The sequence below is a fragment of the Oryza glaberrima genome, chromosome 1 (assembly GCF_000147395.1).
Source record: "Oryza glaberrima chromosome 1, OglaRS2, whole genome shotgun sequence".
Lineage (NCBI taxonomy): Eukaryota > Viridiplantae > Streptophyta > Magnoliopsida > Poales > Poaceae > Oryza > Oryza glaberrima.
Genome location: NC_068326.1, coordinates 13,559,639 through 13,583,845, shown reverse-complemented (window position 1 = coordinate 13,583,845; position 24,207 = coordinate 13,559,639). Strand labels below are relative to the sequence as shown.

General features: G+C 44.4%; 1 pseudogene; it reads left to right on the top strand.

Annotated features, from left to right (window-relative positions):
• Positions 1-7,848: 7,848 nt before the first annotated feature.
• Positions 7,849-13,437, top strand: LOC127761961 (putative disease resistance protein RGA4; annotated as a pseudogene).
• Positions 13,438-24,207: the final 10,770 nt, after the last annotated feature.

Here is a 24,207-nt window from a genome sequence, read left to right as displayed (position 1 = left end):
ACCAAATAGAATCCTAATGACGATTAAAAGGAGGGACGACAAGCATGCCGTGAAGCAAACGAGCAAGGCGGTTGCCGGGACTTCTAGAAAGTAAAAAAAAATAAACCCCATTGATAATCATATTTGATTTTTAAAATCTCAATGACAATAAAAAGGAGAAGCAGCGGGCGGGGTGTATAGGAGAATAGTTGCAGAGCCACCGATGGTTGACGGGACTTCTAGAAAATAAAAAATGAATTTCAACCATACTTATGTTCGAATTTTAGAATCACAATGACAATAAAGTGTAGACGGCGGATAGGCCGTAGAAGAGCATAATGACATCGTTTGATGAGACTTCTAAACATTATAAAAAATAAAACCCAACAAGACAATAAACTTTAAAAACTACAATGTCCAATTTTTAAAGGTTCGGAACTTCTAAAAAGTAAAAAACAAACAATGATAATCATGTACAATTTTAAAATCTCAATGACAAAAAAAAAGAGGCAGCGGGCGAGCCGTAGAGAAGTACAATGTGTCGATGGGGGATACCCGTAGACCGGATATAGAGGGTATTGAGGTACGTTGGAACGAGGATCTACGTAATACGACATCAAGCAAACGAGAGACAAGGATTATACTGGTTCAAGCCCCTTGATAGGTAATAGCGCTAATCCAGTTGGTATGGAATTATATGATGGAAATCACAGATTATAAAGGGAATAATGGAACTCGATGATACCGACGAGACCGTAGTCGAGTTGGTTCCACTAGATCACCCGGCGACTTGGCTCCTGTAGACTTCGGCTTCGTAGGCTGTGGTGGATGTGTTGGTGGTGAGATTCGATGCCTTAGGTCCTGCCCGGGGGGTCCCTTTTATACCGCGGATCAGTTGATCTCCAAGTAAAACTCGGAGATATCGGACCCCTCACGATATGGTAACGACCCAATTCTGTCCGAGTAGGATTCCTTCCATCTGTGGACTCCGTTTTCATCACGTGATAGATTTCCTTAACGTATGCAGGAAATATCCGTATACGCGCGGGTATACCGTATCAGTATACAACGTATATCCAAGGATAGAAGGTATACCTTATTCGTAACCCTGACAGTAGCCCCCGACTTCTGCTTAAATGAACTCATGCAACCGATCGCGACTTCTGATGTCGAAATCGTTGTCATTCTCATCTGGTCGATCTCGGTGTGAGAACCGTAAAGACACAGAGTTATCGACAACATCGTACGAAGTTCAACGGTCATGAGTGAATTTAAATTGAAATCCGAAAACTGCTGCGTGTAACGGACCCAGAATTTTCCAGCGGCAATCTCTCTCCTTTCCTTCGAATACGCACCGTTGGTACTGCGCTTATTAAAAGGAAATTTGGGGATCCATTTTGAAGTTCGTTTGCCACAGAACTCTCCAGTCTTCAAGCGCCCTTCGTCTTCTCCGCTCCCGCAGAAAAAACCCTAGCTTGCTTCTTTCACTTTGCTCTCCGACGATCCTCCGGCGGCCATGGATCTCGACAAGTCCACCTCCACCACCACGTCCCTGAAGAAGTTGCAGGACGACGGCACCCTCCCTGGTCGCGGGACCATGCAGAGGGAAATAAGAGGTACTGAACCCGAACCCATCTTGGGCCGTATGGTTGCGGTCGAAGATTACATTTCCTGCGGTTTTCTTCCTCCGCCTTCCGAATTTCTTCTTCTTGTCTTGAACTTCTATGGCATTTCTTTGCTTCACCTGAATCCCAATTCCGTCGCATTCCTTAGCATTTTCTCCTATCTTTGTGAGGCCTACATCGGGGTAGAGCCTTTCCTTGATCTTTTCCATTTTTACTATGATTTGCGCTGGATAGAACCCAAAAATGTATCAGGATGTGTCGGATTTCGACTTCCGGATGGCCTGAAGTCGCGATACATCCCCTTCCAGTGCCCCTCTTCTCGCAGAAAATGGCGGGCGAGGTGGTTCTATCTTCAGATAGAAAACTCGGATCCTGTCCTTGTTGTCCCTGAGGAACAAACAGACAAGATTCTAGAGTGGACCGCCAAACCTGCCCTGACTCCCTCCCTCCAGTCTTTCATCGACATTATTGATGACCTCCGAGTACGGGCGTTGTCGGGGTACGAAGTCGCTGCCGACTTTGTAGGTAGGCGGATCCAACTGCTCCAGGCCCGCGCCCATCCGGCCTTCGATTCTTCGGGGCCAGAGGACACGACCCGGGTCTCTCCTCGGGGTACTTTTCCTTGTATTTCAAATTTCGTTCTGGGTGTGCCTGTTTCTCCTGACTTATCGAGTTGTTGTTCTCGATCTACAGGTCTGGACAGCGACACCGTGGCACGCCGTGTCGGCCAAGTGATGATCAGTGCTCCTGCGACAGCGAGCAACATCCTCGTCCCCCTTTCCGAGAAGGGTCCGGCTGAACTCGAAGATGCAATCAACGTGAGTGTACTCGATGACTCCTTTACCTCTTTTCTTCCCGGGATCGCGTCGTGACTTCATGTTACGCAGGCTCTCCCTCTGACGGATGTCATCGGGTCGCTCGCGGACCATCAGGCGGCGGCGTTGTTGAAGGAGGGCATCGCCAAGGAGGCATCCGACGTCGCTGTTGCTGCCACCACGAGCGGCAGCAATGTTCTGAAGAAGGGGAGGAAATTCTCCTCTGTACTCGGAACCCGTCGAAAAGCACCAAGCCTGGCGGTAAGCCTCTCTTGTTTTTTTAACATGTTGCCGGAATGACTGGACCTCACACCGTCGTATCTCACTTAGGCCTCGGACGCGTCACATCCTCCTCAACGGAGGCAAAGGCTAGTGATGATCGGCGAGAAGTAAGTAGACGTTCTTGAAGTTTTTCCATCCACGAATTCTTGATCATTTTGCTTTATGAGAAAGAGAAAAACCCTTCGCAGGGCGGCGCGGGCGAAGGCGGCGCAAGGTGGGACCGGTACAACTACCAGCGCGTCCCCTGCGGCGGCCTTGACTGACGTCGTGGTTGTTACTAGGGACCGGAGGTGACGCCGAGTAGCCCTGCCATCGGCCTTGTGCCTGCTCAGAGCCTGCCTGCTGATGCCCTCACCTGGGGGGAGCTCCAAGCGGAGATGGAGCGCATCCTCCAGGCTGGTGCTCGCGGCGTAGGCCGCGAGATCGAGGAAGCCAGGGCGGCGGAGTCGTCGGCGAACCAACACGCCGACAAGCTGGTGCGCGACCTGGCGGAGGCCCGTGAGGACCTCCTGAAGATGAGAGAGCTGGTGGCCAGCAACGAAAGGCAGCGGCAAGGGCTCGAGCACCGGATGTCGGAGCTCGAGAACAACTTGTCAGAGATCCGCGGCTCGATGCGGGTATCTTACACCGGTCTACACTAGCTCGCCGGGGAGTGCGGCGTCACGACCACCATTCCGGCGAACCCTGACGAGTTCTCGCTGACGTCGTCGCTCACGGAGCTGGCTACGGCGATGGAGGAGATCCCTTCCAAGCACGCGGCCAGGATCGGCGAGGAGACGTCCAACGGGATCTACACCGGGGCGTGCCACATCCTCGCGTGCGTGAGGTTGGCGTATCCTGATCTAGACCTTAAGAAGGCTTTGGATCAGGGGGCCGCCGATGACGCACATTGGGGCGTGATGGAGGAGGTCGGTGACCTGGGGGAACCCGTGCTCCCCCTTTTGAAGAGTAGGGCTTTATTTCCCTTGTACCCCTTAACCAATGTGCCGTAAAACATTCGTGGGTTCAAACTGCCACTATGTATACAGTCGTTTCCTTTGTTTTCTTAGCATGTGATTCCGAGTACTTTGTTGTCGTTGTAGAGATGTCGATATCGAGGATGTCCAGCAGCGCGGGCAGCCTGAGATGCCGGTGATCGTCCCGGCACTTGCGCTTGAGCCGTACGCGCCGCAGGAGGATGTCAGTCAAAACCTGTCCGCGGAGACGAACATGGCGATGACGTCCTTAGGTTTGCACCTTGGTCTTTACTTCCTTCAGTCTTTTGTTCGGATTGACTTAATTTGCTATGTTCCCGGGAGAGAAGAATAACTTTACTCAGTCCTTTCCGTGCTGGGCAGACCTCGAGGGTGCGTTGGCCGACCGAGATCGTCGAATCCAATACTGGAAGACGAAGCTCGAGGTGGCCGAACTCGAGAAGACAATGGTGGAAGTGAAGAAAGACTAGGCCGTGGAAGCCCTCTGAGGTCGCGAGGTGTGGTTCAACTCGTACCTCAGGAGCTGCTGCACGGCAATGGCGGGAGTCTGCAGGGAGCTCCTAGTTCCTCACGGGAATCCTAAGGAGTCGGCGGCCGGATACATCTCGTGGTTGAATGGGGCCTGCACACAGCTCGAAGGAATCGGCAAGCGTATCGACGAGGCCCTGAAGCGGGAGTATCGTCGATCGAGCCGCTATGCCGGAGGGCATGTGCTGGCATGTATCCGAGATCACCGCCCGTAGCTACACCTCGAGTTCCTCCACGAAGGATTCTCGCGTTCTCGGAGGAATCCCGCAGAGATTGACGATCTGGCGCAGTCGATGGCGCCGCTCGCCAAGAAGGTTTTCCGGTCCATGGATTGGCGTTGGCCGTCCTGGTAGTCTTTGTATCCTGTAGAAAATATCTCAAGGAAAACATGTAATATATTTTGGAATATTTACAAATTGTAAGATGTACTTGTGAAATAGAAAAGAAATCTATCTAGCTAAGTTCTCTTACTCTGGATATGCTGTGTATGAGTATTTTCTCATTTTGCAACTTCGATCAGTCACTTGAGTCATACACTCTCCCTAGCCCCCAACCTTGTCGTCGAAGAATCGTTCTCGGAGGATAAGGCTCTTGGACCCTTGACTTGCCTTGGTTGAAAAAGCACTGACCCTAGCCCCCAGCCGTGAAGTTGGAAAACTCAATTTCCGATTACACGGCTTGGTTAATACGCACGGCGAGAACTCTTACATGACCAGGTCTTACATGGTCGTTTGTCTCTACATGATCCGACAAGGCCTTATTCGCTCTGGGCGTCCCAAGCCGAAGTTCCCTTAGGTTCCTCAGAGGCCTTGTCAAGACGGCGTAAAGGGACATGAGGATAGGTTTCAATGCTAGGTGTCGTCGTGGTAAGGGATCATCGGAAAGGAACACTTTGATCGTAATCTTTACCTGAAATCAACTTTATTGAAATCGTAAGATGTCTTACAAATATGGATACTATTGATTTATACATAGAATTTACGTAATTGATCAATGTTCCAGGAATTTGCTCACTCGGGACTATCGCCGTCTGCAATCTTGAATGCACCTGACCGCAAGACTTGCGTGATCGTGTATGGTCTTTCCCACTTGGGTGAGAGCTTGTTACATCCTGCTTGGCTTTGAACCCGTCGGAGGACGTAATTGCCGATTGAAAGCGTGCGTGCTCTGATGCGCTTCTCGTGGTATCGGCAAAGGGCCTGTTGGTAGCTGGCTGCTCTGACGACAATTCTTTCTTGATGTTCCTCGAGTAGATTCACATCGTCGCTTCGCTGCTCCTCCTGATCCTCGTCGAAGTATTTCTGTACTCGCGTGCTCTGATGTCGTAGCTCCATGGGGAGCATAGCTTCTGAGCCATACATGAGGAAGAAGGGTGTCTCCTTAGTGGACGTTGTCGGTGTGGTACGCACGGCCCATAGGATAGAGGGGAGTTCTTCGACCCACTTCTTGTCGTGCGACATGAGTTTGTCGTAGACACGGGTCTTGATCCATTGTAGTACTATGCTGTTTGCCCTCTCGACCTGTCCATTGCTCTGAGGGTGAGAAACTGAGGCAAAGCAGATCTTGACTCCCAATCCGATGCAGTAATCCTAGAAGTCGGCACTGATGAACTGGGAGCCTTTGTCTGTTATGATGCGGTGAGGCAATCCATATCTGCAGAATATCCCTTTGATAAATTTGATGGCGTTGTCGGCCTTGATTTCCCCCGTGGGCATCGCTTTAATCCACTTGGTGAACTTGTCAATCGCCACGAATAGGAACCTGTAGCCGCCCTGTCCTCGTGGGAATGGTCCGAGTATGTCGAGCCCCCAGCACGAGAATGGCCAAGTAAGAGGGATAGTCTGGAGCGCTTGAGCTGGTAGCCTTGTGTGTGTTTACTGTGGAATTGATAGGCTTCACACCGCTGAACCATGTCGCAAGCGTCTTTGAGTGCGGTCGGCTAGAAAAACCCTTGTCAGAAAGCTTTTCTGACCAATGTTTGACCGACGGCGTGTGACCCGCAGATCCCTTCGTGTATGTCCAGGAGGAGATGTTGCTATCGTCGAACGAAATGCATTTGAGAAGTATCTCGTTTGGCGCCTTTTTGTATAAATCGTTGCCAATCATATAATAGATCTTAGCTGACAGTTTGGCATGACTTCTAGAAAGTAAAAATGAATCTAAACGATAATTATTTTCGATTTTTAAAATCTTAATAACAATAAAAAGAAGAGACAGTAGACGGGCCATAGAGGAGTATAAGGCAATGTTTGACGGGATGCCTAGAAATTATAAAAACAAAACCCAACGTGACAATAAACTCTAAAAACTATAAGATCCAATTTTTAAAGATTCCAAGGAGAATGAATAGAAATAGTGGTAGATCAAGCAAGCAAATAAAAAAGGAGATGATATAAGGGATAGCAACTGGTATGACTTTTAAAAAACTATATAATTAGAAACACGGGAATGATAAGGTTTGGTCTTTCAAAGTCTTAAGATAATGAGATGGCTATTTAATAAATTTTAAGTAAAATCATAATAAAAAATATATGATTTTGTTTGGGTGCTAGCTGCACAATTGCGCGGGCCACCCAGCTAGTTTTTAATAATTTTATAGTTGTTTGGAAAGATATGCAATTTACAAGTGTCAATATACTGAAAATGAAAGTTCTACTATTTATTCAAACACAGCACGGTCCAATTGTATACCTGAAATTATCTAGGAAAATTTGGTTCACTCAAGTTGGAGCTAAATTTTTCTGTAGGTGGTTTTTCAAGTTTTCCCAATTCACGTGCTAATTTCGAAATCCTTTTATTATTTTTCTCAACCGTCAGCTACCTACAGAGAATGACATGTGGGGGCTAGGTTCAAATTTGAATCGACTCCACAGACGGCTAGCGCCTAAACATCTGCAGTTGAAGCATTCCTACTATCCATATACTCCCTCCGTTTCAAAATATTTGACACCGTTAACTTTTTAGCACATGTTTGACTGTTCGTCTTATTAAAAAAAATTATAAAATATGTAAAACTATATGTGTACATGAAAGTATATTTAACAATAAATCAAATGATATGAAAAGAATAAATAATTACTTCAATTTTTTGAATAAGACGAATGGTCAAACACGTACTAAAAAGTCAATGGTGTCAAACATTTTGAAACGGAGGGAGTATATATAACATCGGCTTGTCGATCTTTAGACTCGTCCACCGGCGATCTCGATCGAGCGGCATGCCAGCAGCAACCTCGCCGAGAAGTTGATCCAAGGTTTACTCTTGCCCAACTAAGAAAAAGAATCAAGATAGGGATCACTTTGCATACCTAAAGTTGAATACCATATCATAAATACTATGAGGTAGCTTCTTCGCAATTCTACAAAGGAGAGCACTGTCTTCTTGATTTGTTTAAATGAAAGAGAAAGCTATATAGTATACCTAATGTTGATAGTGTCGTCAAGATTCCAGTGCCACCTTTGTTTCAAAAAAATAAAAATAAAGAAACAAGGCCGCCTTGTTAGAAGGATCAATCCCCAAAAAAGTTATTCTCTCCCAGCAAAGATGGCAGCAAATATTAATTAATTGGAGACACTCTGTAGGATGCTTGAGGAAAGAAGAAAGATAAAAGGAGAGGAGAGTCGTCGAATTGATGCTGTGCAATTCGAAGTGTGGTTGCTCTCCTCATCCTTCTGCTTGTGCGTACCTCTGGCTGCGAGCGTGCAAAAATGGCGGAGGTGGTGACCAGCATCGTGGTCAAGCCACTGCTGTCCATGGTGAAGGATAAGGTCTCCAGCTACCTCCTAGAGAAGTACAAGGTGATGGAGGGCTTGGAAGAGCAGCACAAGATCCTCAAGCGCAAGCTGCCGGCCATCCTGGACGTCATCTCCGACGCTGAGAAGCAGGCGTCAGAGCAAAGAGAAGGAGTGAAAGCCTGGCTCGAGGAGCTCAAGACAGTGGCCTACGAAGCAAACGACATCTTCGACGAGTTCAAGTATGAGGCTCTTCGGCGAGAAGCCAAGAAGAATGGGCACTACACCGCGCTCGGCTTCGATGTGGTAAAACTCTTTCCTACTCACAACCGTGTCATGTTCCGGTACAGGATGGGCAAAAGACTTTGCAAGATTGTGCATGACATTGAAGTCCTTGTCACGGAGATGAATGCCTTTAGGTTCAGATTCCATCCTCAGCCTTTAGTTTCCATGCAGTGGAGGCAAACTGATTCTGAGATCTTTGACCCAACAAACATTATTAGCAAATCAAGAAGCCAAGAAAAACTGAAAATTGTTACTATTCTCCTTGGTCAAGCTAGCAACCCGGATCTCTTGGTTCTTCCTATAGTTGGAATAGGGGGGCTGGGCAAGACAACATTAGCACAACTAGTTTACAACGACAGTGAAATTCAGAAGCATTTCCAGTTGTTGCTATGGGTATGCGTATCCAACCCTTTTGATGTTGATTCTATTGCTGAAAATATAGTTAAAGTAGCTGACTGGGGCAAGGGTAATCAAGTAAAAGAGGATGGCAAACATCAAATAGATTATCAAGTGACCAAGGACAAGCCACTGCAGAAGCTTCAAAAATTAGTGAGCGGCCAAAGGTACCTCCTTGTATTGGACGATGTTTGGAGCAAAGAAGCTGATAAGTGGGAAAAGTTAAAGGCTTCCCTTCAACATGGTAGCATCGGCAGTGCAGTTTTGACAACAACTCGTGATGAACGAGTTGCTCGACTAATGCAGACAACTGATGCCTATAACCTTACTGCTCTGGAGAACAGCATTATCAAGGAAATCATTGACACGAGAGCATTTAGTTTGAGAAAGGACGGAAAGCCTAATGAGCAAGTTGAAATGATTGATAAGTTTGTCAACAGATGTGTTGGATCTCCATTAGCCACAACAGCACTAGGCTCTCTACTTCGTACCAAGGCGACTGTGCAAGAATGGCAGGCCATATTAATGAGAAGCAGTATATGCAATGAGGAGACTGGAATTTTACATATACTGAAGCTCAGCTATGATGACTTGCCTTCATACATGAAGCAGTGCTTTGCCTTCTGTGCTATGTTTCCCAAGGATTATGTGATTGACGTAGACAATCTAATCCACATATGGATGGCCAATGGCTTTATCCCAGAGGAAAAAAAATGTCCCTCTAGAAACCATTGGAAACTATATTTTCCATGAGCTGGCCTCAAGATCATTCTTCCAAGACATGGAACAAGTCCCGTTTCAGCAATATGGAAGCAAATATGGGAATTATTCTAGAAGGTTATGTAAGATACACGATCTCATGCATGATGTTGCACTGTCTGTTATGGGAAATGAATGTGTTAGCATAACTAGTCAAAGGGATTTTTTTCCAAGTACTGTCCGCCATCTACTTTTGTCATCTGATGAGCCCGACACTATGTTGAATGATTATATGAAAAAGAGGTGTCAATCTGTCCAAACACTTCTATGTGATGTACTTGTTGATAGACAATTGCAGCATTTGGCAAAATATAGCTCTGTGCGAGCATTGAAACTGAGTAATGAGATGTGGTTGATCCAACTAAAATCAAAGATTCTGCATCATCTAAGGTACCTGGATCTCTCAAATACTCGTATAAAAGCACTTCCTGAAGAAATAAGCATTCTATATAGTTTACAAACGTTGAACCTATCTGGTTGTATTTACCTCCGTCGACTTCCTAAACAAATGAAGTACATGACTTCGCTCCGTCACCTCTACACTCATGGTTCAAATTTGAAGCACATGCCTCCAGATTTCGGAAAACTCACTTCCCTATAGACACTCACTTGTTTTGTAGTGGGTTCTGGCTCTAAATGCAGTAATGTTGGAGAGCTGCAGAAATTAGACATTGGCGGTCACCTAGAGCTACACCAGCTACAGAATGTAAGAGAGTCAGATGCAATACATACCAAACTTGACAGCAAAAGGAAAATCAAGGAATTGTCTTTAGTATGGAGCAAAAAAGAACCTTGCAATGAAACAGCAGATTCTAGTCATAACAAGGTGATGGAAGCTCTACGACCTCATGATAATCTGTTGGTTCTGAAGGTGGCCTCCTACAAAGGTACAACATTACCATCATGGGTCAGTATGTTAGAAGGTCTTATAGAGCTTGATCTCAGTACTAGTTATACAAGGTGCGAAAATATTCCGCAGTTGTGGCAGCTGCAGTACCTCCAACTTCTTCGACTGGCTGGATTTGATAGATTGCAATATTTGTGTAGCATTGGTGAGAACAGCACGACATGTTCAATATTTCCAAAATTGAAAGATCTCACACTAGAAAATCTGAAGAGTTTCAAGGGATGGTGGGACAAAACTGAGAGGCAAGAACAGCCGAGTTGTGACAATGACAACAATAAGACACCAACTGCGCTGCCAAATTTTCCACAGGAGCTCCAACTCATTGAGTTAAATAAAATCGACAGATGGCAACAGGTGGAAGCAACACATGTCAAAACACCAATATTCCCTAACCTTGAGAACATTCGTATTATGGATTGTCCAGAGTTGGCAAGTCTACCTGAAGCACGAAAGCTTAGTGTTTTACACATAACGAAGGGCTCCCAACAGTTGCTCTTTTGCATACCGAGATACATTACTTCATTGTCCACTCTGAGCTTGCTGCAGGAAGGTGTAGAAACAGCGCCTCCAGCTGAACACAATTTGATTGAGTGGGTGGACGACAATGAGAATTGGAAAGGTGAATCCCCTCTGGCAGATATGCGCCTAGATAACTTCAACATGTTCTTCCTTTCTGGTGCACATGCACTAAGGACATGTTTTGCACAGCTTATAGTTTTGAGAATTTGTAGATGCGATGTGCTCATCCACTGGCCGGAGAAAGAATTTCAGGGCTTGGTATCCTTGAAGACATTAGGGATATGGAGCTGCAACAAACTGAAGGGATACGCACAAGCTCCTGAGCGGTCAACATCAGGTGGAGGCCAACTCCTAACACGTCTGGAGTCACTAACAATAATTGAGTGTAAAAGTTTGGTAGAGGTCTTCAACACCCCACCATCTCTCAAGTATTTGCACATACAACGTTGCCCTGAGCTTAAGTCCATATTCGGCAAGCAGAGACGTGGGTCAACATTAATTGAAGGGCCTTGCAGTGACAACATTGTGTCTGCTCCTGTGTTGGAACCGTCATCACCAGCTGGGGACCACTTCTCTCCTCCTGAATCACTGGAGTCTCCTCACTCGGGCGAGCTCCCATCGTTGGTAAAACTCACGCTCTGTTACTGCAAAAGCCTGGCATCATCATCACTACCCAATTCACCGCAAGCGTACTCATCCCTCCAAGGGCTTATAATTATGGAATGCCCTGCTCTAAAAGTGCTCCCTACATGCCTGCGGCAACGGCTGGGCAGCCTCGAGTGGAAAGAACTAGACGCTCGTCATGAAGGTATGCAATAATTTTATAATTAATTTCTGTATTTCCCACAATGAAGCAAATTCGATCATTCACCATGTACAGTGTTTTGTCATTTTTATCCCATTATACCACTCTATTGTTCCAACTTGTTCAGACATCCTAGGCTGAACTATTTTAGGCATCTACAGGTAATCAGTCCAAAGATATGTAAGTGCTTATAAAAGTTCCAAGCTCGTGAAAAACAGATAAATGCAGAGAAACTAGTCAATAGTAAAGGAGCAGTCAAAATTATAGATTAGAATGATAAGTACTGCTGAAAAAAATTGAAGAAATATTCCTTTTACCTTAAACTTCTTTTTATTTAGTGGTGTTCACTTCAATACTCCTCTTTACATAGTACGGATCTTTAAGCCAAATTCCTCTCTCTATGAGTAGGGCAAAATTAGTTCTAGCAATTGATTAGTGCTTATATTTCACAGGATTGTTCTTGGTTTGATATTGAATTTTACCAGATGCCAACAAGATTGAAATTAAACCCATTCTCATTCTTATCATGCATGATGTTCTTTCCATTAAAATTCTCGTCAAGTCCTCCTTAAAAATCTCAAAATGGATACAGCAAATTAATGTTAAGGGACTGGAAGTCTAATATACCGGATCACCAACCCTGCTCTTGCAAGTTCATTAGCGACTGCCTATATACTTCATCTTGACATTCTGTTAGCCAACGATTTTCTCAACACCGATTTTCATGAAATTAGTTTGTAATAGTTCCCTACTCAAGATATATACTATGATACTTTTTGTGTAATGCCTATATATAGATTTATATTTTTCATGGTACATTAACTTATACATATGTCTTCCAACATCATCATCTGTGACCAGGGCCAAAATTAATGAAGCCAAAGACTTGGAAATATGCAATCCGCACATGATAGTAACCTTTTTCGCCAGAACACAAGGCACATGATTGTGTTCTGTTCATAGCAACATAGACAGATACTTAGGAAGTTAACCAAGCAGATCTGTTATCAACACGACCTGGAAAGCAGATTTATTATGTAGTACTATCTCGAAGCCTTGGAGATGCTATATTGTCGATTTGGTAGAGATGCCATATTCTCGATTTGGTGAGTCTTCAACGGTTCAACCGCTTGTTCCTAGATGTCTGGTTTCATTTTGTGCTTCTTTTCTAGTTTTGATCATGTGTTTCTTATTTGCAGAACGTTTCCTGCAGTCCGACAAATAAGAGCTAACTTGGAGAACCATCTATTCCCTAGCAGAAAAACACAACTCTAAAATTTCCCCTAAACAGAAAATCAACGTGAAGCCTTTTTTTTCCATCGTTCGATGAACAGTTAATAATAAGAAGGTGTTCAAAAGACATAAATTTGAATTATCAGTTTTTCCTAGTAATTTAGTCTCTTTTTAATAAACCAAGGGCATGTTCACTTTGATGCCATTTTCAATCTTACCAAATTTTGGTAAAGTTGCCAAAAAAGTGGCTACATTTAGTTTGCTGCCAAATTTTGGTAACTATATAAGAAATCCTGCCAAAATTCAACTATGCCAAAATTTTGGTAATGCTAAATTTTGGTAAGGTTTTTTTTAGCATCAAAGTAAACAGGCCACAAGACTGTCGTTTGTTTGGCACGTGTACCTTTTTCAACATGTTGTATTCCCGGAATGCTCACCAATGAATTCGAGAAGAATCATGCAATGGATTGGAAGCGGTCCTTCGGGTCCCTTCCCCATGCCTTATCTAATCAGTATGGTTACATCCTTAGAATTTAAATATTTCAAATTGCACCATTGTTGCTTTTTCATTCTATTTCTTGAGTAGAACTTATGAATTTTAAGCCTTTCTATTATTCTCACCAATTTATAGAAAAATACCTTTTAGTATGATCCCAATTTTCAAATCTCGCCTTTCTTCAATTTAAACATTTTTTTAATTTATCCCTTCTAAACAAGGTTCAAGAATCCCATGTTCTGTCTCTAGCTTTAAATCCAAATCCTTCATATTCCATCTCCTCACAAATATTCTATAAATTTCCTCCACATATTCCCATGCCACTTGAATCTTTTCTAGTTTTGATCATGTATTTCTTATCTGCAGATCGAACGTTTCCTGCAGTCTGACAAATAAGGGCTAACTTGGAGAACCATCTATTCCCTAGCAGAAAAACACAACTCTAAAATTTCCCCTAAATAGAAAATCAACGTGAAGTATTTTTTTTTCATCGTTCGATGAACATTTAATAATAAGAAGGTGTTCAAAAGTCGTAAATTTGAATTATCAGTTTTTCCTAGTAATTCAAATTGTCTTTTTTAATAGAGCAAGACTTTCATTTGTTTGGCATTTGTACCTTTTCTTCATGTTGTGTTCCAGAAATGCTGACCAATGAAGATTGCATTGTTGAAATATATTTGTATGATAAAAGGCATATTTTAGAAATGTTTTCCCTTTCCAATAGTCATGCCAAATTTTTTTTGTAAGCATAGGAAGGATAAATTCAAGTATTCCCAATACGTTCTACCATACATTACTAGATGAAATTTACCTCTACCATTAGCTGCAGACTACTCCCTTCGTCCTTAAAAAAAGACAAACTCTAGATATGAATCTGAACATGCATCCCAAAAAAGACAAACCCTGGGTATAAATCTAGACATGGGTTTATCTTTTTCTTGGTAAAATCTAAACCGAGAAGCCTCTCGGTTTAGTGTTAACCAGCGACGATCAAATTGTGAGAAGAATTACTGCTATACGTGCTGATGTGCGTGTTGTTTTCCTCTTAGATATTTGTGTCTTTTTCTTCCTTCTTATAAAGTTTTCTCTCAAATTACTTATCCGATTTACAATCCAATTACACCATTATGTTCGTTACAATTAAATCTTCACAATAAAATCTTACATGATTATATTACGATGAAAAAATATTTATATTTGTAAATTACTTTTATTATATACTAAGTTACTTTTATAATATATATAAGTTACTTTCAGATTTGACTAAATTACTTCTATAGAATGCTCTAAGTTGATTATTTTTATTATTGTTTTTAGTTAATTCTATATTTTGTGGACTTTATAAATCTTCTCTACACTTTACTTATGAATTCAGTCTACATAGTTTCTTATTTCAGCTTACTCACAATATAATTATTTCTACTACAGAGAGTTACTCCCCCCATTTCATAATGTAAGTCATTTTAGTATTGCCCACATTTATATAGATGTTAATGAATCTAATATAGTTCTAAATTAAAGTTACTTTTCTTTTTGTTATAAGTTACTTCTATAATATATGTAAATTACTTTTAAGCTTTACTGAATTTACTTTTATATGTCTAAGAAGTAACTTAGCGAAATCTAGAAGTAATTTAGACATATCATAAAAGTAATTTGTGATTTTTCATAAAAATATAATCATGTGAGATCTTGTTGTAAAGATTTAATTGTTACGAACACAAAGGTGAAATCGGATTATAAATCGGATGAGTAATTTAAGAGAAACTTCTCTAAGAAGAAAAAAATACATAGATATTGAGTGTACTAGTAGCTTTTTTTTTAGAAAGAATGGTGTCTCCCTTTAGCACTAACCAGCTAGCACTCTCGGTGTAGTTGTGTCCCTTTTTCTTGGGACGGAGGGAGTATGTTTGACATGCAGCTTTAATAAAACAGCAATAGCCTGGAAACAAATCTCTCCAAAAAAAAAAAAGGATAGTTAAGGGCTACTGTTCATCATAGTTGTAAGTTTCTGATCTAACAAGATCTGAAAACTTAGCCTAAACAGGCCACCAAAATTCAATCTACCGCGGTATTTGGTGGTACTGACCAGATTAATTAGGTGAAGCCATTAGTGCCACTTGGTGATGATCATTTGCCTCCTTTGGTGCCAGTGTTGGTGTAGTGATCCTGCAAGAAGCTAACCATTGGTCGATGATGAGGTCGATCCCGGTGATCGATCAGCAGACATCTTCTTCCTTCGAGAAGAATCCTGCAAAGGAATGGAAGTGGGTCCTCCGGGCTCCTTCCCCACGCTTTATAATCTACTGTCTCCATCCCAAAATAATTTATAGCTAAAAATGGCTATATTTTGGGACAGAGAGAGCAATCAATAGTATAACATCCTCAAAATTTAAATATTTCGAATTGCATCATGCCGCCTTTTCATTTCTATTTCTTGAGTTGAATTTAGAATGTTAAGCATTTTTTATTATTCTAAAAAATTTATAGAAAAATTCATGTAAGTCTGATCCCAATTTTCAAATCTCTCCTTTCTTCAATTTAAACATTTTTGAATTTATCCCTTCTAAACAAGGTTCAAGGATCCCATATTCTATCTCTAGCTTTAAATCCCAAATCGTTGATGTTCCATCTCGTCACAAATATTCTATAAATTTCCTCCACATATTCCCATGCCCAAAATTTTCTTCAAATCAAATATCTATTCCCTAGCACAGTAAAGCTCTTGGGATCTTTGGTTTGCTCTTGTGCTAATAAAATCCTATTCCTCCAAATTTGCTCAAACCCCCAAGTGCCTTTCCAAATCACTTTCCATCTAAAACTAATTCATCTACTTATTCCCTCCACTCCAGTACCATAGGCTTAGCCTCAATTTTTTTTAATTTGACGCAAACTCTCAATTCCTCTCAAATTCAAATATTATTTGAATTTCAAATTCTTGCTTTAGTCCACGAAAATTCTACTAAATTCCTACATCATCATGGCCTACTCCTACTCCTACACCTACACTGAGACTTTGCATCCAAGCCCCTCCAAATTATTCATTTTATTATCTGAAATATCTTGAAAATACAAAACTATGCTGTCCTGGCGGACGCAGCTTTTAAAATATATATGGGGCGGAGAACAGAAATGTTCACTCGTTAAGAGCATTCAAACACAACACGTATCGTATTTTTTTTGACTGGAAATACTGTCAGGACTTTGCCTCGCAGTGTATTTTTATAAAATGAAAAGGTTATTTACAAATTACAGAAAGAAAAACAAAAAAAAAACATCAAGGTATCACACTGTCTGTAACCAATCAGAAACAATCAACACGTATCGTATTAATAGTTCATTCGCATAATTGCCTCAATTTATTGGGTGTTCATACCTTGTTATACCTAATTTTGATGGCCCATAACTACTATAATGGAGTAAGAGGGGTCTTGAGAGCGTGGAGCGACACGAGTCATAGCTGAGTCGATCGACCCACCCCGCCTAATGGGTAGATCCGCCCCTGGCTGTCCATGTCCATGAAGTGCTCGACAGAATTTCAAGCTCATTCTAGCCGGCGCAAAACCTCAGCCCAGCCAAATTTCGTCCCACAAAACCTGATATCAAACTAAGGAATAAGTTCACTTTAGGTACCTCAATTTGTCGTCGAGTCTGAAATTCGTCCCTAAACCGCAAAACCAGATACAACGCATCCTCAACCTTACAAAACCGTGCAAACGTGATCCCTCGGCAGTATTATACCCGATTTTGACTGACGTGGCGCCTACATGGCTCCTTTGCTGTGGCAATTTGATCTCAAAATAAAAACTGTGGGGCCCACAATCAGATGCACACCCAAATAAAACATGGTAGGCCCATGTGGCCCCACCTGTCATCTTCACTCATCCCCTCTCTCTATCCTCTCTCTCTCTCTTCTTCCTCATTCTCACTCCTCGCTGCCGCCGCCCTTCTCTCCGCCACCACCGCCACCGACGCGCCCTTCTTCATCACGCACAAGAAGGTTGCGCTCTCCCACCCCCAGCGTGGGATCAATAGCACCCTCAACCTCGAGCTCATAGGAGCAAGGCGACACCCATGATCCAATGGCCACGTGGCAGCAGCAGCAAGGGAGGGGCTTGGTTTGCTCCTCCCTTAATACCGCAATCGAGCTCCTTGCCCAGGGTCAGTAGCGGAGAGTGCGGCGACCTGGATCTGCGTAGACGGGCAGGTGGGCGGCGAGGAGAACGACGGAGGAGGCGAGGCGGCATATGGGCAGGTGGGCGGTGAGGAGAACGAGGGAGGAGGTGAGACAGTGGTGGACAGGCAAGTGGGCGGCGAGGAGCGGTGGTGGACGGGTGGGTGCGCGGCGAGGAGAATGGTGGAGGAGGCGAGATGGTGGACGGGCGGGTAGACAGCAAGAAGAACGACAGAGCAGGCGAGCGCGTCCTCCTCTTTGACGGTCCTGGCAACATCCACTCCCTCTCATTTCCCTCGCTGTGGCTGGCCCCTCGCGTCCACCTACCTGGACATCTTCGCCACCCTCCCGCCACTCGTCCCTCGTTGTCCTCGGCTTCGGCGTAGACTCCGCGCAACCATACTCCCCTTCTTCCTGGACCTCTTTGTCCACCAGTTCTCCCTCAAGTCCGACGGAAACCAGCCACGTAAATGCCACGTCACCGAAACCGACATCCAAACTGCCTTGGGACCTTATTTGCACCAGTTTTGATAATTGAGGGTGTATCTGGTATTGCGGTTTAGGGACGAAATCAGAGTCGGTGTCAAGTTAAGGGACCTCAAATGAACTTATTCCTCAACGTAAACCAGTCCACCTCGGCCCAAACCATGGTGGTACACCGCCCCTTGCTCAGCCAAAGCGTAGATGTCCACACGCCAAAGTGCACGGCCTCGTGCATGACAGTGATCGAGCACTATGCATGCATACACTCCACCAATTCAAGCAAAATCCTTCATCAACTTCTGGTGTAACGCGAAATTTAGGCATCGTTATGCCATACTTGAAGCTTTTCAAGTCCTCGTCGAAGTCCGAGGCCAAGTGTGTGCACTGCTCTGTTTTTCGTCGCGCAAGCTCATTTCTCCATCAAGGCGTCCAGCTATAATCCGGTGGAGCCTTTTTGTTTGTAGCATCTCAGTACATCCTAGAAAGCTATAGCACCTATCTAGGGGTGGATAGCGAGCCAGCTCGACTCGGCTTGGTGATAACGAGCTGGCTCAGCTTGGCTCGTTATCCTAACGAGCTAGAAACCTAGCTCGGCTCGGCTCGGCTCATTTGAAAGCTTGAGCTAGCTCATTAGGCTCGAGAGCCAAACCATCGGTGGGCGCCTGGGTAGTGGGCGGCGTGTGGCACGGGGTGGTGGCCAGCGGGGGCGGGGTAGGCGGCCGGTCTTCGGTGGAAGAGGATGACCAGGCGGCGTCGCGGCGAGAGGTGAAGAGAGGAGAGCTTCTGGCGCTGGCTGGGGAAGTGCAGCGACGGCCCTAGCAGTTGGCGGCGGTGAGGAGAGCTTCTTCAGTGGAAGAGGACGGCCGAGCGGCGTCGCAGCGAGAGATGAGGAGAGGAGAGCGACTAGTGGCAGCGCACTACGCCATTGCGGAAGCCTGAGGAGGGAGGGATCGAGGAATCAAGCGGAGCCAGAGAGGATGAGCCGCCGACGCCGATGCCGTGAGGAGTGAGGAGAGGACTAGGGTTTTGCTGTTGTCTTGGGCTTGGGCCTTTGCTGTTGTCTTGGGCTGGGCCTTTGCTGTTGTCTGTTGAAGTCCTCACTCGTTAAGGCTCGCGAGCCAGCTGGAGCTGGCTCCTTATCTCTAACGAGTTAAAATGCCAGCTCGGCTCGTTAGGAAAATGAAACAGTCGAGCCGAGCTGAGCTTGTCACAAGTCGAGCGAGCTAACGAGCCACGAGCTTCCTTTCCATCGCTAGTTACAACCAACCTGTTGGCAACTTTTTTTTGTAAGAAGACAATCATGATCGAGACACCTAAACACCTTGCGGTGGTATGGAGTCACCGACCACCTCAATCTAGCAAAAGCTAGATCAAGATGGGTTTCGATAGATTAAACTGGCTAGCGGAGCCGATTTAAATGAAACAAGCGATACACACCCATCTCGAGGGTGAACGTTAGGTTTACGGAACAAACCTAGAAAAGAATTTTGTACTCTCGCAGTGAAGGCGGATGATTTAAGGTGCAAATCGACAAAGATGGATGAACTAGGCTAGAACTAGGCGAAAAGTAGGTGCAATATTGAAAAAGCGATTCTATTGGCTAGATTGGACTGTGTAGATTCTTCTTCCAATTAAACCGGCTTTGTGCTTTATATAGGGGTTGGTCTTGCCTCCTCCACGTCCAACTCGGGACAAAAAAATCAAGAAAAACCCGAAATATGCCATCCCAAAAAAGGAATTTCGAGACCTGACGAAAACAGACTCGGGATCGGACTCTGCTAGTTTGATCGGCACACAAGCAGCGGTCTGACTGGCCCACATACGACAGTCATACCAGCTCCGTGAAGCAAACCGATACTCTCCAAATTTTGACAATATTTTCCTAATCCGAATCTTAGATGACAAATTTGGGTGTAAATACAACCAACCACAAAATGAGTAATCATCATCATCCACATAGAGGCTAGAGCTTCCCATGACATCAATTTAATCTGAACTACCCTACGCTGAAGCCACCACCCATCCCCTTTCGGCCTCCTCCATGCCAATCCGCCATGCCCACTCTTAGCTACCGACCTTGCCGCTGGCACAATTAGCCGTTCCACTACGGGGGATACTTCGCCACCGTCGTGCACACAGCCTCCTCTCTCAATCTGCCCTGGCCTCTGGCCATCATAGCCGCTGGAATCCCCAACCCTAGCCACGGCCTGCAACAAGAAAGAGAGAGGTGATCGGGAGGAGGAAGGAGAGAAAAGAAAAGAATAACAGTGTTTGACAGGTTGGCCCCATAAACAGTTTTGTTTCGTATTTTCTAGATTTAATCCAAAGTTCAATTTTTAGAGCCCATTTCTCCCAAACCGTAAAACTGATTCAACCGTAAAACCGATTCAAGTCAAACTTGGACCTAAATTACTCTAAATTCAAACTCTATCTATTGATACTATTTTTTTATATTTTCATATTTTATTTGAATGTTCTTAATCTATTTAAATGCCATTTAAACTTCCAATTTAGAATTATATTAAATTCAATCTTTTGAATATTATTCCTCTTATTCCAAATTACCCCTTAGCCACTTAAAAAACACCGTTTGGAAATTTACGCCTTTCATAAGGACGTTCGAGATCGGACTGTTGGATATAAAGCTCCACATAACATAATCCCAAAGCCGAAGTATTGCTATTCCTCGCACCACACTTATCAATGCCTACAGAGGTTGGAGCTTCATTGTTTCCTTGGTCTCCACAGTACACTGCACACTTAGCTCTCCCGCCATGGTTGTCGGAGTAACACATCCACCTCACAACCTGCACCAACCTTCCAATCCTCTGGCCATTATGCTATTTGTCAGCACCGGTTAGAGAAGTCTCCCATGTGGGCTAGAAATTAATAAACTAAATCCTAGCCGCTATACTTGCCAACCTTACTATCGCTAATCTAAAGCTAAACCCTAGCTAATTATAATCCTAGCCATGCTAATACCCCTATAAATAAATAAACCAATCCTAAACTCCAACCTTTTGGTTATTATTGCTTTTCTCTTTATCCTATGCTATTAAGATGTCCATGCGGTATACTGGATAAAAACAATTTCAATTGTCATGTATAGTCGTATGTGATTTTGCAGTGTCTTGCGCATAAAGCGTAGTGCACCTTGTTGCCTCGTCTTGACACTTGTGCTGTCATCACGCACAGACACAATGAAGCAAACTCACTATCTAGAGAGCTCACTCAAAAGAGCACACACTATCTAAATAAATTCAAAAAGAAAATCAAGAAAATAAACTCAAACAGGCTGGGCCATATCAAAATCCTTTAATGCACATATCAGGGAAAGCGTCAGGGAAGAGAGAGAGAGAGAGAGAGAAAAATCTCAAGTTTGATTTGGCCCTACCTACATAAAACCGTTCTTTTGCAACTCTCACCAAACAAAATCGATGGGAACATCGAACAGATGATCCGAACTTTGAACCCCAAATAACCCAAGTTCAGAGCAGCCCCTGAGAACCCAAATCATGAACACAGAGCAAAGCCATCTACACAAACCAGAGAGCTCAAATTAAAGCTCCACACCGGTCAGCCGCTCACCTTTGACGCTGCCCATGCCTACTGCCTCCTCCTATTGCTAGCTGCTCTCTAGCCTTGAAGAAATCTGGACACGAAGAGCTCCGATGAAGAACAGGCCGCAGCAGCAAGAAGCAAAAAAGCAGGCAGCCACCCCTCTCTTACCGGTCTTCTTCTTCTTCTTACTTGGTGTGGCTAGTACGTGCCGTACGTGATCGACTATACTCCCTAGGCATGGACGTCGGGGCGCTCTCAGTCTTGGAACCTGTCTGGGGACAGCAGAAACAACGAACGCTCGTGCGGGCGTTGGGACGCGGACGCACAGACGAAGCTCACGGGATTGCGAATGACGGACGAAGAGCCCGGTGTACGATGACGGACAAATGAAGGTGGATGCGACGCTGGCTGCGGCCTGCGGGCACGTGAAATCCCGTGATCGTGAATTGAAACAAAATCGGGAAGCGATCTTATGTGTTGTGCCTCCATTTTCACCGGAAGACCTAAGAAACACTTATAAAAAACGATTTTCACGAACACACACGGTGTTTTTTTTTAGCCAACTAAATGAGCGTCCATATGTAAAAATATTTAGGCGGCCAACTAAATGAGCATTCATATGTAAAAATATTTAGGCGGTGTCCAGCAAAAATCCACCTGTGATACGAAAATTTATTATCGCAAGTGGACGTCTTAATAGGCCCACCTGCCACCCATCTCTCTGCTCATCCTTATCCTTATCCCCTTTACTCTCCCTCCGTATTTAGTCACCTCAACTCCTCACCTCCTCTCTCTCTTTCTCACTCACTCACAATCTCTCTCATGCAGAGGTGGCGGCGCTTAAGGTCCAAATGCTCAGTGGAGCTCGGTGGCGGCCCCAACGGAGCGCGCACGCGTGGAGTAGATGCTTGGGGAGGAGATTTTTCTATCACGGAGGAGGTCTTCTCCTCACCCTCTCTTCTCCCTACTCCTCCCCTCCCCTCCCCTCTCCCTACCCCGCTCGGCTCTGGTGGGAGCTATGGCAAAGACAACGATGACGACGGCGGCAACCCCCTAAGGACAGTGGATCCATCGACACCTCCCTCGTGAGGGATGGATCCACCACCCTCGGCCCTTGGAGGGACGGTGACGGCGGCAGCGGATCCAGCGGCATCATTGTCAGCCCTAGGAAAGGGCGGATCTGCCACCGCCGAGTGACCGGGGCTTTTAACTATTTGCCACTTTTAGATTTGGCAAATAACTATTTGCCACCCCTATCTCAATGACATGTGGGTCCACATGTATCTATGACATGTGGGTCCAGTGGCAAATAGTTAATTGCCACATCTAAATGTGGCAAATGGTTAAATATCTCCCGAGTGACCCCGTGACGGGATAAGGCAGTGGCTACAACGACTCAAATGACGGCGGCGGCTACCGCGACCTCGACGATGGCAACAGTTGAGGTGGAGGTCTCAGGGGACGCGGATCCACCCATGGCGACCTTAGGAGCTACACTGGTGAAGGGGAGGCAAGGGCAGCCCGAGAGGGGTAGATCTGTCATTGTCGGCCCTATGACGGCCGGATCTACCGCTGCCGGTGAGTATGCACGAGTGTGTTCACATCACAGCCAGGATCCACATCCTAGCATGATTCCCCAAACCGAGAGCTATACCGTGATTTCAAAAACTGAGAAGATTACCACACGTGATAATCGCGCGGTTTTGTAAACTATGCATCCAAGGCAGGACGGTATTTCGGTTTAGCCTCGGGTGAAAAAAAATACTAGCGAGAGGTTTAAAACAGTACTACCGTATTTGCCAATTTGTATTATCACCTTTCCCAATAATTGAAGTCTCATTGAATAAACCAAACATTCCATTTGTTCGGCATGCGTACCTTTCCACAGGGGTGCGTATTCGGTCTAACCGAAAATTTCGGTTTCGGTCTTCGGTCTTTCGGTCTTTTGGAAGTGAATACCGAATTTCAACGCAAAAAATATTAGGGCCGACAAATTTGGTCTCGGTCTCAGTTCTGACCGAAATTCAGTAACATTTTCATATATGCAAAGAAATAATGAAAATTTTCAACACAAAAATCAAAAAAAAATCGTAAGCATGTATGCGTAAAGACACTTCTTATATTACATGCCTATAAGAAGTAGGGATGTGAAAAATAGAGTTTAATCATATTGAATTTAGTGGATTATAGGTTGGATTTAGACATTTTTTTTGTTAATTTGTTAATTCGGTCTTTTTTTTTTACCAAGAAGACTAACCGAATTGACCGAATAAAATTCGGTCTCACTACCTAGGACCGAATTTCTCGGTCTCGGTCTTTTTCTGCCCATCCCTACCTTTCCATACAATTGTGTTCCAGGAATGCTGATCCAATGAAAATCGTATGATCCATTACGAAAAAGGTTTTACTTTGCAAAACCTGGAAAGATTGGAAGCCTATTTGATTAAACCAAGACTCCCTTTGAATGCCAAGCTGGAAGGATGCCAAAAGTCTCGTTTGAATAAACCAAGATTAGCCATGTAGCTTCAGTAAAGCAGCAGTTGCCTGAAAACAAATCTCGCTCTAAACAAGTGATGGCTAATTGCTACTGTTCATTATAATGACTGCATGATGATAACGGTCTCAGCCATTTTGGTAGCTTCAAGGCCAAAAGA